Raw genomic sequence first — 12,534 nt, 5'->3', positions numbered from 1 at the left:
GCGCGTTCATCGGCCCCGCACGGGAAAGGGCCTTTGCTTTTCGTCCTCGAAGGGTGTCTCGGTTGGGGTTGCGTTCAGGGGTCTGTCGGTGCTGGTTTTGGGGGTGTACATAGGCAATACCAGCTTGAACTTGAGGTACCTTTTTGGTTTACTGTCCAACCAGCCCGTGTCTTTGGTGGTTTGTTTGATAGATTGGTCTACTGTGGTTAAACCAATAATATGATCCACGCTGTGCTATGATAGAGAGCTTCAAACTAATTGATAATTACTTGTATGATTTGTCAAGACTCTTATTAAAACCTTGAGGTTTTTAGCAACTTTTTTCACGAGAGTTGCAAGACAGTTATGGAAAAGCGAGGAAAAAAATTAGTTCTGGACATCAATGGCTAACTTGTTTTTCTTAATTCATTTTTATTAAATGTTTTCTGCGTAGCCAAATGAATTGTCTTTCTTTGAAGGCTAAAGTCATGACACCCACCACAATCTGTTACCAATAGAATAATCAAATTGGTTATTGATCTCAGCCAGCAAAGGAGGGCTGTCTTTGGTCAACAAATACTTGGAATGAAAGTGTAACTGTAGCACAGTCATATGGAACCAAATGTCAGCAAATTCCCCTTCCCCCCCCTTAAATAAATAAACTCTCAGACATATTAAAAGTAGATTAAAATACATCTACTGTAAATCCCTTAATAATGCTGTCTTTTTAAGAGAAGTGGAATTTAGAACCCTTTTTTTCCCACTTAAGTGAATGTGTAAGTATATAATGTATCTATGTCTATAAAGTATTTGTTGTCTGGGAAAACAGTAACTATAATGCTTTGAAAAAAAGGTGGTTATATCTTGCAGACAGGAGATGATTCCTTTAGTAAGGGTAAAAAGGAAAAATAACAGCAACTGTCAATTTCCTCCCATGGAAGTTTAAACAGAGAAACAAGAAAAGTGCATGTGTTTATTTATATAAATACATAGAAATATTTATTTTTATATATGTTCAATTTGGCAGGATCATTTCTGGGGGTTATTTGCCACCTTGCAAATCTAGTCAGAAGCTTAGAATATGCTTCTCCTTTCCCTTTGCAGGGCAAAACATGGGGCTTTTTTTTAGGGGTGCATTTTAGTCATCTTAACTAGTGAAATATCTCCTCAAATATTGCTTTTTTTTTTTTTTTTTCCCCCCCGAAGAGAAACCACCCGGCTGGGGTTCCGTGGGGATATTTGTAGTTTTGTAACATTAAAATCTTCCCATATTCTTTGTCTTCTTTATTCGCAGTGCTGAGCTCTCACTGTAACTTGATCTACAGCGGGTGCCACTGCAGTGTGTTAGTAGAAAGCGGGACCGTTTGTTATTCTTTACTGGTTTAGAGGGACTGCTTAGCTCCAACAAATAATGCCTGGCAGGGGGAAGGAATCCCAATTCTGGTGGAAGGCACTACCGAAATAGACTTCCTTCTAGAAAAGCAGGATTTTAGTCTCCAAAAGCTCTTAGAAACATTACATAAAGCAAAAATAAACCAGAACCAAACACTTTTTTTTTTTTTAGTGTTTTACTATAGCATTTGAAAAACACTGCAATGCAGCTTTTATTTTTGTTCCATAAAATAGTGGTAAGAAAGGGGTTCTGTTAAAATCTAAAACCCAAACCAAACCACCAGAAAACCCCCAGAGGAATTCTGTCATCATCTAAGAAAAATGAAAATCCAAATGATTTAAAGGAAACATCTCTTTTTTTCTGACTAGTAAGCCTGAATCAATTTTCTTCTCCTTCCCAACAAAAATTGTGGGGAAAACGCTTTGTTTCTGAACCTCCCACCGTCACCTCCCATTATACTTCTCTAGCGCTGTGAGCAGATTTTCCAACAAAAATTAAAGATCATGACTCGATGAGATTTCTTAAAAACAAGCAGCAGTGAAGGAAGTTTAACAACTTAGGCTTGAGTTTCCCCAGGATGGCTTTCATGCCACGAATAAAGCCGCGTCTCTACGATGCCCATGGTTGCGTGGTTCAGAGCTCTTTGCCAGGGAAGTCCTAGGGCAATGTCCTAACTCTGTTCAAACCAGTTAAACCCCTTGGAGCTGGGATTTGACCCAGTGTCTTATGTTCTGGCCTCTTCCATCCAACTTCACACGCTTTACACATGCAACGCAGTGAAGTATGGAAGATTAAAATGTCTTACCTTAAATTTTCCTTTGGTTAAAACAGAGAAAACCCACTGTATTTCAATTCTACTTTAAAGTTTTAAATATAGAAGCCTTTTAGATGAATCTCATCATTAACCATGGCAGGAAAAGGTGACGGTGGTAAATCCATCGCTTTATTTTGTGGTTAGCTACCCAACAGTCTCAACAGACTGCAGTTTCATTTTATGTTTCTGCTCCTCTGCAACCTCAAGGTGACTCTCTGATTGATTGTCTTGGCTGACATACCTAAAATGTATTTTTCTAGCTGGCTTGCTTCTTACGGTCTTGTCGGAGAGTGTGGGGCTGTTTGCTGTAGTAAGCAACTGAGGCAGTCTTCTGGCATGTGGTTTCTTCATGCTTCCCATTCCGCCCAGTGCTTTTATTCCTGAGCACCTGCAAGGAAGGATGCAGAGAGGCTCAGTGCCTGGTGGGATGCTCTCCCTGAGGATACTTTCCTAGTTTACAGGGGAGAGCACCTCCAGCCCTTTTTCTCCTCCCCTGTTGCAAGCAATAGAGGAATGTAGTTGTGAAGGAGCATTTTCATCTCCTTTCTCCTTTAGGTCTAGAGCAACCGCTGATCTGAAGCGGATTCTTCAGGCAAATATCTGCTGTTCAGAAAGCAGAATGTCTAAACCAAATCTTTCTAGCCACCTTGGACCCCCCATGTTAATATTACCAGAAGGAGGATAAAAGACTCTTCATTCTGGTTGTCAGCTGCTTTTTGAGCTGCAGCGTGAGGGCATGTGTAAAGCCCAGCTTAGCAGGAGCTGCTGAGCACTGCAGTTCTCCGCTGTGCGCTCGGTGTCAGGCGGGCAGCGCAGAGCCTTCCTCGGCCCCTCGCTGCCTGCCCTGCCTGCGCTGGGGGGGGCTTTGGCATAACTCTCTGCCAGCTCCCGCAGAAAACCACCCATGGGAAAACCAGCAGAGCGCCACAGGGTAAACAGGAGGGTCCCTGCAGGATCGGGCTTTGCTCGCATGGCGGAAAGTTCTGTTATTTCATCCGTGAAACATTCCACATAACTAACTATTGTGCCTAAAAACAAACAAACAAAAAGTCATCACCTGATACAAAGCAAACTGATGGCTGGTCAAACTGATGGTGGGGTGGAATCTGAGCAGGGCTGTGGGGATTTTTTAATACTTCCTGCTCTAAGTACAGTTTGGAATGTTGCCTTGTGGAGAGATTCTCACTTATTTCCATCCCTAGAATATTTGGATAGATTTTACCTTTTAATTCATGTACGCCAGTAAAGTCAGCAGAGTTTGTGCTAATGAAAAAAAGTCATGTTCTTAAGTCCCTCCTGTACAGAGATCTCTGTAGGCTGTGAAGCAGTTGTCACTCTGTGGTTAAGACGGATCCACAAAAAAACCCATGGGATAGTAGATAAATGACTAGTTAAAAAAATAAATTAAGATTCCACGCTGCGCTGCATGGCTTTTTTCATGGGGTGTGGTACATTGTGCTTCTAACAAAAGCCAAGCATCAGTCTCTAACTCAATGCACAGCAGTTCTGCTTACAGAGAGTTTGTTCACGATGTATCTATAAATACCTTTTCTAAAAAGCTCATACGAGTTTGATGTAGGCTGTGAAGTGAGATGGGACTTCTATCTTGGTGTAAAATATGTCAGTGGATACGCAACATGCCATTTTCCTAGCAGAAGGCTTAATCTGGGAACCTAACGCTTGCTCTGTCCCCTAGCATCTTTGGCGTGTTTTCCAGCTCTGCTCAACTCTTCTTTTCCAGTGAAGACTGAGCAAGTTTTGGATGAAAGCTTTTGTGAAGGGCTGTTGGGAGATACAAGCTAAGCATGACATTTATATGGAAGCGATGGTATCCAAAGACACCTAGAGCTGACAAATACCTTTGCGGGAGCCAGTTCTTTCACAAGTGTTGCTAATCCTCCTACACCCTAAGATTTTTCCCCTGGCATAAGCTGCAAACCTGCTGCATTTTCCTGTTTTGTGGATGAGATGAACCACGATGTGCTGTGCTCGTTCCTCTGAGGCTTTGGGCTATGTTGCTTTCAGGTCAGACTATTTCCAGAGCAGCCGCAGCACAAGACTGACAGATCTGGCACTTGCTTTTTTTGGGGTGATTTCTCTCAGTAGCTTAAGCCAGTCTTGGGAAGAAGCGGAAGCCTGTAGATCATAGCACGTTGCTGTTTGTTTGGGAAAGACCAAATACAAGATGATTCCACTGGGTCAGGATGGCTTTTCTGTGCCTTGCAGAAGAAATGATTTCATTTACTGAAGAACTGCTGTGGTAGCCGTTCACGGGGAGCTGCTCGTGTGCTTGATATTTAAAGAGAGGAGTTGTTTTCCTAAGGCATAGTGCTGTGCTTCCCACTCATTTTCAGGAGCTTGTGCAGAAGGTTAAAATCACGGGACAGATGAGATGACCAACAGAGTAGTTTTCTGCTTCTTTTTTTACAGTGTGTTGGCTAAAGAATCAAACCGTTCTGGATCTAATTATCAAGAAATACAATACATTTATTTCTTGACACAGCAATACTCCAATAAAGCACTGAAGCAAACTTAATGTACAATATTACTTACTCTCCTGTAATGTAAGTCAGTGGAAAAAAACCTGTCTTGATAAGGGCTTGCAAAAAAAATTCTCTGAGCTTCTCCAAACACCAAACATTCTCCTTCTCCACCACCAGCCTTTGCATGTGTCCAGTGCCGTAACCTGGGCTGGGTCGGTGTGGGATGGGCAGACAGCTTTCCTGAGGAAACGCAGTGGGTTTGCATGGGGATTTGGCACGTGCGGAGCTTTGCGACATCGCACGGGGCAGAGCTGCATGACCAATGCCCTCGTGTCTGACCCAGCCCCCGGGTCGGTGATGCTCGGGGGGGTTCCCCCAGGTTGCACCACAGGTTTCAGGATGAGCACTGGCCAGTTTGCCTCCCGGGACTCTGCTGGCACCAAACCAGTTTTCTAAGATGCTCCTGAGACAGAGATACTTTCCTCCCAGTTAAGGTTCGAAGCAAAATCCTCGGCTTGTTAAGCACTGCTTGGCACATTCTTGCTAGATTTAAGGATAGATCGTCACTTCTGCGGGGACAGTGTGGTTTGAGGGTGTCTGTTTGTTTCTTTTCTGAATCCTCTGCTGTTCCTCTTCTGGAAGAGATGTTCTTTCAAGCTTGTCTGTAAGTGCTGAACTGGGGGAAAATTATTCAACATGGATCAGTGGGTCCTTCTTGAATGGAGTTCTACTTGTATGTGCTTTCTGTTTTCTAAAAATGTAGTGAGAAATAAGGTGTGAAAATAGCTTCTATTTGTTGGTGGTAGTGCCAGAAAGATAATTTACTCAAAATACAAATCTTATTATTTTTTCACCAGAGCAATTTCCCTTTTGTGTTTCCTCGGGGCACTGAAGGCTTTTTTATCTTTGTCTAATCCCATTTGGATATCTTTAAAAATATCTTCATCCTGCATACCTATCCTGTCAAAAACATGGATTCCTACTTAAAGCTTTGAAACTTAAAATACAGATGACATATTTCAATAAGATAGATTGTCAAACAACTAGAAAACGTGGTCTGATGCCACTCTCGGTGTTGTCTTTTTTCCTCTGGTATCTCCTGCAGGATGCCTTTGGTTTAGACCAGAAGGTTTAGAGCATTGAGCATCTGTACTCACGTACCTCCTTGCAGCTTGTTGCAGTCTTTGTTTCCTTCCCCTGAGATGCAGTAGTTAGTCACTGGTGTTTGGATTCATTTTTGCAAATGGCTGTTGAGTCTGGTACAGTCAGATTTATTGGTATTTGGGGAAGTCTGGGAGTACTTTATTTTTTCTGCATCGTTGGAGACGCTTTCTTCCTGAAGCTTCTTGCCCTAAACCAAGGCTTAACATGCAGCAAGGAAGCTGTTAGGGAGTGGTGGGTACTTATATCTCCACACATTATTTCAGTGTTTCAAACTGTGCCAGAAGAACAAAAGCCCTTACAAAAGATAAAATGAAGGGTGAGGTGCCATTTATAAGTCTTTAATGTTAATATGCTTTTTTCTGTAGTAGATTGCTGACACCCTGGGTATTACCTTTGTGTCCTTCCTGTTATCATTAAAATGACTCACCTTAGGATTTGTTTTCTTCCAAATTTACTTGTTCTGAAATACCGAATGTGTCTCCAGGCAGTAATGTACGTTTCTAACTCTGTAACCAGCGTATCAGAGCATGCTGCAGAGGTGCAACACCTGCAGATCTCACAACTGTGTTTTCTTAAAGCTGGGCTTTTCCTTCCGCTGAGGACAATATTAAATGAAAGTTAAATATCTTGTGTCATCAGTATTGGTCTGTTCTTTTGTTTGAAGACTTCAGTTGCATAAATTGAGCTGTGGTGTTCATCGTTAATACTGTAGACATAGGGAAAAGGGGAGTTGTGGATACGTGTTGAAAAGGGGGAACAAATGAATGGGGTGATCTCTGCTTGGAAAAGAAACACCTATAATCCAGTTTGCACCTATTAGCTTCCATGGCTTGGGACGGTCTGGTTGCTGATGCATTTCTTGTTAAATTCTGGCTGGTTTAGTTGAATACAAAAGTGCATTTGGAATTTGACGTGAATGTTGTCATCAAAAGATCTCTTCTACACAAGGGGATTTATTTGTGGTTTGGGTTTTCTTTTTTTCTTAACATAGACAGCAGTCCTGTGCACAGGATGTTTTGTGTCTGTTTTTGTTGGGTCCCTTTGAGCTTGACATGTTTTGTCTTAATGTAGCCAACAAGACCAAACACAATTACCTACCAACTACTTCCAGACCCTTTACTTTCCCTCTTTAGTTTGCTTTTGTGTTCCTGCAGCCATTTAAAACTCAGAGGTCATGCCAGGGTAAGACTCATTCTGCAAAGTTGTTTACCAGGATACTCAGATGACTTAAAACCCCTGTATGTGTGCAGGAATGAGTCCTGGTTCAGGGTCTGCTCTCAGTCCTCTGTATTGTTGGGAACGAGGACGCTGCAGGGTGAGGCAGCAGAGCTCTGCTTTGGCAGCGGGCTGAAAAATGAAGGGATGCTGGATCCAAGTCATTTGAGACAACACCCTGGGTGTGCAATACGGGGTGATCCGTGCTTCAGCTGACGCTGTGGGTGTAGAAGCAGAAAAGTGATTTAGAGTTGCTCAGTAATTGCTTGATGCTTTTGACTTGACTGCGGTGTGGCCAATGTTTGTTTTTTCCAACTCCACTAGAAGGTACACATCGGATAAGGTGCTTGTCTGTGTGATGGCTTTGTGAACTGGGGAAATACCTTTACTCAATTTTATGGGATTTTGGAATGTGAAAATATTGAATACTTAAAACCAACACAACAGCAAAAACCCCTTAACCTCCAAATACCCGAAATGGGATCCTTCAGAGTCGTCAAGGTGTGGAGTCACAGGCGCAGTATTTCTGATGGATTCCTGGGTTTATTCACCTGCTGGAAAGAGCCACGCCGTTTCTAAATATTTATGGTCTCTTTGGTTCTTGGCTTTTTATGGGATGTCCTGGAAAGGCATGTGATTGTTACCAGATTCCCATTATAATATCAATAATTGGTCCCACGACAACTTCAGAAAATGCATATTTTCAAATTATGAGATAGAGTCTAATTGAAACCAAGAATGTTGGATTTTTTCCCCATGAGAAATGAGTACTCAGAGATAGGGATTTAAATATTTAATAGTTGTCCTCTTAGATGGCTTTGCTAAAAGTGATTCATTTTTTTCAGTGCTTCACTCTCTGCTAAAAGAAATCTTACTCTGCTTCCTAGTTACAATGATGGACAGGAGATGCTTTTGGTCAGTGTAAGGGCCTCCCTCTCTTCTGGGTCAGGGAGCAGTAGGATTCTTGAAGAATTGTGGTTCTTTTGAAGCTGCTGTTAGACATTTCTGTTGCATGAGGAGGATGTGATACGGGAAAACACATTTTCTTCTAGGTCAAATGGCCCAAAGGCTTGCAATAACTTTTGTTGTACTCCTGAAGAAGATATTCCTGAGTTTACTTAGCTATTGTTGCTGTGACACAGGCTTTTCTATTTAATTGTCCTTGTGGCAGCCTGAGAGGTAAGGACGACCTCTTCTTTTGGGGGGTGAAAGTTGACTTTTAAAGTCACATTGGGAATCTGCAGGGAAGTTGAGTCTCTGATACACAAGTATCATTCTGACTGCTAAATTATTCTCTCAATTAGCAAAGGATGTGCAGGAGACCGTTATCTGAATTGGGGTAACTGGGTTAGTGAATATTTTTAGCAAAGCTGTTAACAGAAGTCGGATTTTTCTGCCGTTGTAATCTCTTTTCCTGACTGTACAGTTCTCCCGAATTGCTTGCATCTCTGTATTTAGGCCAACAGCGAGATGTGGATAATGCTGCAACTCCTCACAGAGCTTTGAGATTTTGTATTGTTCACTTAGTAATAATCTGTTCCAAAAATCTACTAAGGAAAGTCATCTGGCTTTTTTTTAATACATTGCTCTGTAGTACAAACGGCTGAGCAGCTGTACTTGCAGGCACTAGAGCCCAGTGAGGGAAGCACAGAATGCAGTTGGAGGATGTATATATCTATGTATATATCGATGTATCTGTGCCTGTTGGAGCAGGCACAGCAAATGTATACGTCTTGCCTTGTTTGCTGTGTACCTGACAGAATTTGGTGATGGCTTGATCAATGCCATGTGCCCTTTTAAAACGCGCTGACTTCTCTGACCCTGGGAAGCCACACTACTCGTAGGTTTTACTGCTGATGCTCGTAGTAGTTGTTTCACTTGCACTGCAGACACAGTTGTCTGCACCCATACAGCTCAGTCTTCTCCAACTGCAGCAGTTAATTCCTCTTTAACAGCCCAACACTGATTTTTGTCACCATATAAATCATACAAAATGCCACTACTGAAGACTGACCTGTTAGTCTCGAACTGCTGCCTCCATGTCATATCCATCTTATACTTCTCTCCCCTTTTGTATTACTTTTTTTTTCCTCTCTCCTTTTACATTGCATTTTGTTTGGTTTTCTCCTCTTAGAACCGATCTGTATGCTTTTTTATTTTCTTACCACTTTCTGGGTCAGCCATAAATACCCAGTGGAAAACTCTGCTGTCATTTGATAAACACATTGGCTTGATTATTTTTCACTTTATGGTATCTTTTACAATTTAACTTCAAAGCAAAGTAGTTCAATGATACAAACAAATCTTAAAGCAAAGTTAATCTTGCTATACGGAAGCACATGTTTCTTTATACTTGAGAAAAATGTTTGCTTATATTGGTAATAGAGGATTTATTCTGTCCATTGCTTGCTTTATGTGCAGCCCAGATTTTCTGAGTATTATAGAATAACCTTAGCCATAAACTTCAAACAAAACTGCTGCCAGCATAAACAATTTATTTTAATCGTACCATATGTGATTGTTGAGCTGTGAAGCACTGCGTAAGAGTTGCCTTCCCTCTTTCTGTGCGGGAGGAAGGTAGGACTCTGCTGCTAAGAGCTGAAGGAAAATGGAAGCACCCAAGGTGGTTTCATAGCATGCGTGTCGTGTGAGCCGCTGCCAGAGCTGGGAAATAGGATGAGAAATGGAAATCCCTGGCTGTCAGCGCCTGGCATGGGAAACACCTGACTCGCCGGCAGAACCGTTCCTCTTGGGGAAAAAAGATGCTGAGATGAGTCACTGCTGTCTCCATCCTCCATCAAGATGTTTGAAGGGCTGCTTATTTGAGATGGCTACGAATACGTGTAAGTGCAGGAGTGGCTGCCTCATTCGGAGTGGTGCAAGGAGCTGCCTTCAGCAGCCCTCTGGGCTGTTCATCCTCGAGGCAGAAGGACGGGAGCTGCCGCAGGGGACCCAGCTCCTGGTGCTGCCTGCAGGGCTTTATGGAGGCTGGCTGTGTGCAGAGCTAGTGGAGAGGCTTATGGATGTGCCCAGTTTTTTAAATATTTTTTTTTTAATTCACTTTTGTCAGAATTGGTCAATAGTATATCACTTAACATGGGACTTATGTTTTTCTTAAAATTAAGTGAACTCTTCTTAACTTTTATGATATGTACATGTGCTATTTCAGCAATGGCAGTACTATGTGAGTGTATAATTTTAACTGAGCTGAGTACATTGCTCTTCTGGCTTGATACAACTCTTCATCTATTCACCTTAGTAGAGCTTGCATTTGGCCTGTTTTGGATTCAGACTTTGCACTGGAACTGAACAAACCTGGATTTGACTCGGAAGTGACCTTAGGCTCATCAGCTCTTTGGTGCCCTGTTTATACAATGGAAATAGTCCTTTTTTAAATTTCAGGGTTTTCTGATTTTTGGTACTATGGTAGCTGCCGATACACATTTCAGTTTCATTTTGAGAAAGTTATTTGGGACCTGCTCTTTAAAAAGCAAGAAGCCTGAAAGCTGAAGGAGCTGCGTGTCTCTGTAGTCTTGCTAGTGGACGTGGGAATCCGGAGCAATTACTCTGTCCTGGAGAGAGGTACCTTCTGTTTTTAGGCTTTGGAGAGCGTTGCTGTGCGTCTGTCCTGCTTTTCTAAAGAGCCATCGGTAGCCGTATATGTGTATTTCTACCGTGTGCAATGGCTGCACTGTGTGAACACAGTCGTAGGTGTACAGGGGCAAACGCTGGAGCTTCTGCTCTTCTGGCTCACGAGCAGGATCTCCTGCTGGGAGTTGTGTAGGGGCAACGGCGGCAGCGCTGTCCTGCTGGTACAGCTCTGATCCTGCGCTGGGAGGTTTTAACAAGCATCTCAGTGGAGCATTGCTGACAGAGATGCCTTGTTGCCCGGGATGCACGCAGTAGGCAGTGTTCAGCCTCTCTAGGTAAGCTGCTGTGAAGGGCATCATAGAATCACAGACTGGTTTGGGTTGGAAGGGACCTCAAAGCCCATCCAGTGCCACCCCTGCCATGGGCAGGGACACCCTCCACTAGCCCAGGTTGCCCAAAGCCCCATCCAACCTGGCCTTGAACACTGCCAGGGAGCCAGGGACAGCCACAGCTTCTCTGGGCACCCTGTGCCAGGGCCTCAGCACCCTCACAGGGAAGGATTTCTGCCTCACATCCCATCTCCATCTCCCCTCCTGCAGCTTCAGGCCATTCCCCTTGGCCTGTCACTCCCTGCCCTTGGCACCAGCCCCTCTCCAGCTTTCCTGGAGCCCCTGCAGGGACTGGAAGGGGCTCTAAGGTGTCCCCAGAGCCTTCTCTTCTCCAGGCTGAACAACCCCAACTCTCTCAGCCTGTCTCCATAGCAGAGGTGCTCCAGCCCTCGGATCATCTCCGTGGCCTCCTCTGGCCTCACTCCAGCAGCTCCATGTCCTTCTTGTCCTGGGGACTCCCGAGCTGGACGCAGCACTGCAGGGGGGTCTCAGCAGAGTGGAGTAGAGGGGCAGAATCCCCTCCCTCGACCTGCTGGTCATGCTGCTTATTTTCTGCTAGGTGACAGTCCTGTGTCTTGCAGGTTTTGTTTGTTTCCGCTGGAGAGAAATAGGAATATGAATCATGATTTACATACGAGACAGGTACTGTGTTTATGTGACTGTCATTTTATAGGTTATGGTCCTTTCTTCATCTTCCTTGCTACAGCAAGTCAAGAAACAGCACGAGGGCTTTTACCTACAGGTGTAAGCGTTTAATGTGATCACTTTTTGTGCCTCCTGAACACTGGCAGGCCAGATTGTACCCTGCTTTGAAGATTTGGGAAACGCAGAAGGAATATATCAGCATTACTAAATCTGATAATAGAATTACTGTCAGATAATTCCAGGCAGCATTGCCTGTTTCTGGATAATTTAGCAGAAAGCGGGGCTGGTCTGCTGATCTCATTGCTGTGCTGTAAGAGATGTGCTGTATATGTAAGCTGTAATGCATTTCTAGCTGCAGGGAGGGCACAGGAAGAGGTTATGAGCCAGAAAATCTATTTTTGCACTTAAAAAACTAAAAATTACCAAAGAAGGTCCAAGCAGTGCATTTCAGAAAGAAATTTTGCATCTCTTTGTTCTTACGAAGTTCACAGGAGAATACTTTGTTCTGTGGGCCTGGGTGCGCGTGTTTTAATCAGCTTGATAATACCACTTTTATTCGTATTATTTGTGTAACTCTTTGAGCTGTGTTCTGTGTAGTAACACAATCAGAACCCCTTTGCCAGCTGTCCAGGAAAGCACAACTTGTCACCACAAATTTCTCCATATGGGACAAGTTGACATAGACGTTCTCACTACCAAATGCAAAGCGATTTGGAACCAGTTCCACTTGAATTTTGAATGAGATTTAAACAATTCTGAATTTCTAGATGATTGACTTAATTGATCAGTGATGGATTAAATTACCAGAAATGCAAAAACCAGATTCTTAAATACTCTGTTTTCCTCTTGAAAACTGGTATG

General features: G+C 43.2%; 1 protein-coding gene across 1 annotated transcript in view; it reads left to right on the top strand.

The window, feature by feature from the left end:
* KIF5C (kinesin family member 5C) overlaps positions 1–12,534 on the top strand; it is an 85,842-nt gene that overhangs the window by 1,229 nt on the left and 72,079 nt on the right. The gene's annotated exons all lie outside the window — the stretch shown is intronic.

Source organism: Grus americana, chromosome 6, assembly GCF_028858705.1.
Source record: "Grus americana isolate bGruAme1 chromosome 6, bGruAme1.mat, whole genome shotgun sequence".
NCBI classification, from domain to species: Eukaryota; Metazoa; Chordata; class Aves; order Gruiformes; family Gruidae; genus Grus; species Grus americana.
This window is presented reverse-complemented; position numbering and strand designations above follow the sequence as displayed.